Source organism: Lactuca virosa, chromosome 4, assembly GCF_052849685.1.
Source record: "Lactuca virosa cultivar CGN04683 chromosome 4, Lactuca_virosa_CGN04683_v6, whole genome shotgun sequence".
NCBI lineage: Eukaryota > Viridiplantae > Streptophyta > Magnoliopsida > Asterales > Asteraceae > Lactuca > Lactuca virosa.
Genome location: NC_136429.1, coordinates 2,784,748 through 2,792,375, shown reverse-complemented (window position 1 = coordinate 2,792,375; position 7,628 = coordinate 2,784,748).

The window sequence follows — 7,628 nt, the reverse complement described above, 5'->3', positions numbered from 1 at the left end:
TATCACTCCGTAGAGTTGCCATCTGCATTCTAGCATTGAGAAGTGTCCTTTTTACTCCTCATTTCGTGAGAAAAAATGCTCACGTCGTGAGCCCAGACAGATTAGGGTTTTTGACATGTGTCATGCTCTCTGACAACTGCATCTTCGGAAGGTCATAACTTTTGCATACGAGCTCCGTTTTTTACGTTCTTTATATCCACATGTAGGTATTTCCGAGTACTTCAACTTTATTTTAGATTCCAAAAGCAAATTCTCACTATAGTTTAATTTTTTCTTATTATAAAGATTTATAGTGTTAGAGTTTATCATAACTTCTTCACGTGAAGTCAGATTTAGACGTTCTATATATTTTTGGAATCGTATGGACGTATACTTTGATTTATACCATAAAGTATGCATGAAGGTTCATATTTGTATTATAATTTGCCATGAACTAGAAAATAAGTTTATTACATTACTTGTTTGCCATAATCACATATAATTGTTGTTGACCTATTTTGACTGGTGTCACATTCTGCCCCCGTTGAAATAATTTCATCCCGAAATTTATCTTGTGGATGGGGAATTGTTAAATAGTTGGGGGTATTATTTTCAACTTATTGTATCTCATTACTAGCCCATCCATCAGCTTGATATGAAGAATGTAATTCCTTATGGATATTTACAAGAGATGGTATACATGCATTATCCTTAGGGTTTACAAGACCCGTGTTACCTTGACTATGTATTCCATATTAGGAGCTCTTTTACAGACTCAAAAGGACCTAACCGCTTGGTACCACATGTTTGCTCGATATGTCTCTCAAAATCGACTTCACACAATGTTATTCACTATCCATCTTATGTATTGGGCAGTCTATGGCTTATGTTATGTTGAATGTTGATGATATTATCCATATCACTTCGTTTATAGCTCTCTTACAATAAATCATCTCTTATCTCATCCCAAATTTCTCTATGATTGATGTCGAGACCCTTGATATTCTAGATCGAGCCCACATGATAAATTGTAATTTGTTTTCTTGCTGATACTAAGTCATTCTTCATTCGACAGGTCCTCTAGTCATCGATCCTAGTTTATATTGCACTCTAACATGTACCTTTCAAAACCGGACATTTACTGGTCATGATACTGCATTCGTTGTTCAAAAAATATGTCTATACACGCCTACACACATCTTACGTTATTTGTGTAACATCCCGGTTCCCAGGTATAATAATTTTTAACATTTTTATGATTTTCATGAGCAACTTGACGAGTTGGAGGCCCCAACTCGTCGAGTAGAGAAGAGATTTGTCCGCATGGGTTTTATAACCAACTCGACGAGTCGGAGACCCAACTCGACGAGTTGACGCTGTGAGAGGAAACCCTAATTATTCGGGGTTGGGTCCTATTTAAAGGACCTTAAGCCTTCATTTCCGCCTCACCAGCCACCCTACTCCCCTGTGTGAAACCCTAATCGCCTATATTGAGCTAAGAGAGAGAGAGACAGAGAGAGAGAGAGAGAGAGAGAGAGAGAGATACAGAGAGAGAGAGCTAATCTTTGGGCATTTTAGTGCACATTGTGAAGAGAAGAGTGGAGAATCCAAGCAAGGAACGAGTGGAGACTGTTGGATCTGGTGTTATTTCATCTAGAGCTTCTTTTGAAGGTAAAAAGTCTCCACCTTGCTCATTAGTTTGATTATATCTCATTTTATGGAGTTTTAGGGCTTATTCCATCTTTCCTTGTGGCTTTGAGTGTGTTGAGCTTACCAAGAGATTTAGACTTCAGATCTGGACCTTGTGAGGTCCCTAGAGTCCAAAGGTCCCAGCTTTATCCAGTTATAGAGGAGCTTGTGAGCTTAAGACCCTAAATGGAACTTGTTTTGGCATTTCAAGCCCTAAGTGCCATGCATGGACGTAAAGCTTGTAGATTTACGTGGTATCTCAACCTTGGGAAGCTAGATCTAGACTTTGGGGTTGTATATCTGCCTTAAAACATCTGAATGAGAAAAGAGACTTAAGGGACTCGCCGAGCTGAGGAGCCAACTCGACGAGTCGGCTAGGGTTTTCCCGATGAGTCTCGACATGAGTAACTCGGCGAGTTGATGAGACAACTTGATGAGTTAAGTTGGGTTTTCGCGAATTTTCTGAAGGAAAAAGGGAACTCGACGAGTCACATAGATGCACTCGACGATTCGGGTCAACATGGAGTGTTGACTCGAGTGTTGACTTCTGTTGACTTTAGGGTTGGTCAAGACAGAGAATAAGGAGACCATGGTGGGGTAAAATGATATTTTATCCATTCCAAGAGATTAAAGAGAGAAAATAGCTTGGTTTATTTAGAGTTGTGATTTAAGTGTTAATTAGAGATAATTATCGTATGTGTTAGGCGGAGGCTAGATCGGTGTTTCATGTACGAGATTCATTTGCTTGCTTACGAGGTGGTTCTTCTCATTATACTTACCTTGAGTGGTAACTATGTGTGACCGGAGGGTCTTGTATGCTTATATTGACTATTTTGATATCCTGCATTATGTCTTTGTGGTTTATGTTGTGTATTATTCTGAGCTATACTGAGTTAGGACCGGAGGGTGCACCCGAGCTGTGGGACCCGAGGGTTCCACTGAGACACATTGACCGGAGGGTCGTATTTGAGATATAGCCATGAGAAGCCACTGAGTTATGTGTGGTATTTTGGGGAACTCACTAAGCGTCGTGCTTACCGTGTTATGTGATATGTGTTTCAGGTAGTTCTCAGGATCGCGGGAAGGCACCGGCTTGATTGTACGCACACACATGAAATGGAGTTTATGTTTTGTGGATCCTGGATTTTATCAAGCAATTTATGAAATTTGTGTTTTGACAATTTGACACTTGTGGTTTTTGGAATGTGATATTGAGAATTATGTGTTTTAAAAATGAAAAATTTGTCTGAAAATTTACGGTGTTACAAGTTGGTATCAGAGCCTTGATTTGAGGGATTCAGATGTACCTTCGGGTGTGTCTGGACTCAAACCGAGGGTTTGAGAAAAATTTTCAAAAGAAATGATTTTTCCAAAAATGAGAAAGATTTAAGAGAAAAGCGAGTTGGAGTAGTGTGTACAATCAGCCAAAGCCCGAACGGTGATTTCCCAAAATACCCTTACTTATTTGTGTTATGAGATATTTATGAGATGTTAGGGATGCATGCTAGAGGATAGGCTAGGTATTTAGGGCTAGAGTTGACTGATTTGTGATGCCTTAGCCTAGGAGTTACTACTACTTGTTGTTTGCCTTGAGTATGTGCTGAATAGGAGTATCTAGCAGGAATCACTTAGAGAGAGAGTTCTGAGTCGAGGGATAATCTAGGAGAGATACCTGGATGAGTAGTCTACCGAGGGAGTAGTCTGTTATTCGTGAGAGATAGAGTATTATGAATTAGGATCCTAGGAGGAGGACTTGTGATGATACAGGTTGGTGTGGAAGGTAGTATTGGGCCCGTACTACTGAAAACACTGGATCTGTATGCAGCCCAAGTAAGAATCCTTAGGGTACTAAGGAGCATGTAGGAGCGGGAAATCGAGTGTGAGTATGCTCGAGCGAGTCTCTGATGATTTTTGTGTTGTGTTTCAGAGACACCATGGTGGGTACACGCCACAACCCCAAGAGCAGTAGTGCCGGTGACGAGGAGATCCGCAGGATCATTCATGAGGAGGTGGCCGCAGCTATTAGAGAGGCAATACCGGAGATCTTTGGGTCTATCAAGACCACCCTGATTGAGAGATTTGATGAGCGATATGCCGCTGTTACCGAGGCCGCTGCTGCTGCAGCCACCGTAGCTGTTGCCGCTGCTAGGCCAGAGGGAGGTGACTCGTTGTTGTTTCGGGAGTTCAGCAACACAAAGCCACCTGAGTTTGATGGGACATAGGATCCGATTGCTGCTATGAGATGGATCTCCGACATCGAGGAATGTTTTTACACGTGTTCATGCCCCGGGCATTTGAGAGTTCAGTTTGCACTTAACTAGCTTCGCTTGGGAGCGAATGACTGGTGGAAGTTTATGACAGCCAACTTTACTACTGCAGATCATGCTGCAGTGACATGGGAGAGATTCACACAGTTGTTCTGAGATGAGTATGGTCCCCAGGTGGAGAGGGACCGGTTCGCCCAGGAGTTTCTGTCTATTAAGCAGAAGACAGAAACTGTGACCGAGATTTCGAGGATGTTCCATGAGAGGGCACTGTTTTGCCCTGAGCACGTGTCTACTGAGCAGTCACGTGTGAGCCGATATCTGAGCATTCTGAGGAGGGATATATGCGAGTTCGTGGCGAACTCGTCTTACTGGACATTGGCCGAGTTGCAGACCAATTCCCGAAGGAGGGTGATTGAGCTAGAGTTACAGGCCAGGGAGGAGGGAGAGTCCCAGGGGAGGGACTGGAGACCAATACAGTCACAGACGGCGATGAAGCGGGCAAAGCCCGCTAATGCGAGAGTTAGGGGCCAGAAGGGTCGCGCTTGTGGCAAGTGCGGCAAGAGCTACGAGGGATTGTGTCGGTCAGGGATTTGCTACAAATGTGGCAACGAGGGGCACATGGCGAAGGATTGCCCCAAGGGCTTTGCAGTTTCTTTCACTGTAACCAGACCGACCATCGGAAGGTCGAGTGCCCTCAGCTCGTTTAGGTATCAGCCCAGTGTTCCACTCATGCTGCTTTGTGTGCTACTGATAGTCGGCCGGTGAAGGCCGAGGCTTCGAGGGCTCGTGGGAGAGCTTTTCAGCTGACAGCGGAGGAGGTCCGCACAACACCTGATGTCGTGGCTGGTACGTATTTCCTTATTTATATTATTTGAGATCTGTTGTGCTTATTCTGTGTTGTATATAGGTACTTTTCTTGAGAGGCCTGTACATGCTTTGGTGTTATTTGACTTGGGTGCGAGTCGGTCCTTCGTGTCTTTAGCTTTTAGTCGTCACATCGGTATCCGACGTGATGCGTCGAGTTGACCTCTGAGGGTTTCTATAGCCGACGAGCATGCGGTTTTCACTACTAATGTATTCTGAGGATGTGTACTGGATTTTTTGGTGTTGAGTTCCCGATAGACCTAGTACCGATCACGATGAGTGATGTCTGTGTCATAGTGGGCATGGATTGGTTGAGTCGGTTTGGAGCTGTGAACGACTGTGAGCGTCAGATGGTGACCATACGAGACCCTAGTGGGGGAGTGCTTACGGTGTATGGCGAGGGTACCAGATCTAGATCAGCTTTCTACTCTGCTTCCAGAGCGAGACAGAGTTTACAGCAGGGCTGTGTGGGCTTTTTGGCGTACGTGATGAATACGCAGGTTGCTACAGAGAGGCCGAGTTCTATCTCTGAGGTTCCGATAATATGCGAGTTTCCGGATGTTTTTCCCGAGGAGTTGCCGGGTGTGCCTCCTGAGAGGCAGGTGGAGTTCCGGATTGATTTGGTTCCGGGTGCGGCGCCTATTGCCAAGGCACCTTATCGTCTTGCGCCGCCTGAGATGTAAGAGTTATCCTCACAGCTCCAGAAGCTGCTGGGGAAAGGTTTTATCAGACCGAGTAGCTCACCGTCGGGAGCTCCGATCCTTTTTGTCAAGAAGAAGGATGGTTCACACCGGATGTGCATCGATTACCGGGAGTTGAACAAGCTGACGGTCAAGAACCGTTATCCACTTCTGAGGATCGACGATTTATTCGATCAGTTGCATGGGGCATCTTGGTTTTCCAAGATTGATTTGAGGTCTGGATATCATCAGATGAGAGTTTGCGAGGAGGATATCCAGAAGACGGCCTTTAGGACTCGTTATGGGCATTACGAGTTTGTGGTGATGCCTTTCGGGCTCACCAATGCACCGACAGCGTTCATGGATCTCATGAACCGGGTGTGCAGGCTCATGTTGGATCGATCGGTGATCGTGTTCATCGATGATATTCTGGTGTACTCAAGGTCCAGAGAGCATCACGAGGAGCATCTTCGAGAGATTCTTGGAGTATTGAGGGCGGAGAGGCTTTACGCCAAATTCTCCAAGTGTGATTTTTGGTTATGAGAGGTCTAGTTCCTGGGACATCTCGTTGATCAGAATGGGATATTGGTCGACCCGGCCAAGATTGAGGCAGTTATGAGATGGGAGGTGCCGAGATCCCCGTCCGAGATCAGGAATTTTCTGGGTTTAGCCGGCTACTATAGGAGATTTATTAGAGATTTCTCCAAGATTGTTGTTCCTCTTACCAGATTGACCCGAAAGGGTGTTACTTTTGCCTAGGGGCCCGAGCAGCAGACCTTATTCGAGACTCTCCGCCAGAGATTGTGCGAAGCTCTAGTGTTAGCCTTTCCCGAGGGAGTGGAGGACTTCATAGTCTTCTGTGATGCATTTATATTAGGGTTGGGTGCGGTGTTGATGCAGAGGGGGCATGCGATAGCATATGCATCAAGGCATTTGAAGCCTCATGAGACGAGGTATCCCACCCACGATTTGGAGCTGGGGGCGGTGGTGTTCGCCCTCAAGATCCGGCGCCACTATCTGTATGGAGTCCGGTGCACCATATACACGGACCATAAGAGTCTGAAGTACCTCATGGATCAGCCCAACCTGAATATGAGACAGAGGAGGTGGTTGGATGTAGTGAAAGACTACGACTGTGAGATATTATATCACCAAGGAAAGGCTAATGTGTATCCGATGCCTTGCGTCGTAGAGCAGAGAGTGCTCCGATCCGAGACGTGTCTATGAGGATGACGGTGATGACTCCAGTCCTAGATACCATCCGAGAGGCTCAGGTGGAGGCTGTGAGGCCAGAGAACCTCAAGAGAGAGCGAGTGATCGGTCAGGTTTCCGAGTTTAAGACGGATAGTCGGGGGCTTATGACTTTCCGTGGACGAATTTGGATGCCCTATACAGGTGGAGCTCGTCGCATACTGATAAAGGAGGCACATAGATCGAGATTCTCGATCCATCCGGGAGCCACCAAGATGTATTTAGACTTGAAGAGGGATTATTGGTGGCCCTGTATGAAGAGAGATGTGGCATGGGTAGTTGAGAGAGGCTTGACCCGTCGCAAGGTCAAGGTAGAGCACCAGCGACCACATGGTTTGTTGCAGCCTTTAGAGGTTCCCCAGTGGAAGTGGGAATAGATTTCTATGGATTTTATCACCAAGTTACCGAGAACCGCACGAGGTGTCGACGCGATATGGGTGATTGTGGACCGGCTGACGAGGAGTGCTCACTTCCTTGCTATCAGTGAGAGCTCTTCTGCAAAGAAATTGGCCGAGATTTATGTGAGAGAGGTGGTGGCACGGCATGGAGTGCCGACATCGATAGTGTCAGATCGGGATGTGCGTTTTACTTCCAGGTTCTGGAGGAAGTTTCATGAGGAGTTGGGTACCCGATTGCACTTCAGTACCGCATACCACCCACAGACTGACGGGCAGAGTGAGCGGACGATTCAGACGCTTGAGGACATGCTGCGAGCATGTGTTATGGACTTCGGAGGAAGTTGGGACACCTATTTTCCCTTGGCTGAATTTTCTTATAACAACAGCCATCATTCCAGTATTGGTATGCCTCCCTTCGAGCTCTTATATGGGAGGAGGTGTCGGACTCCCATATGTTGGGGAGAGGTATGGCAGAGAGTGATGGGTAGCACTGAGATAGT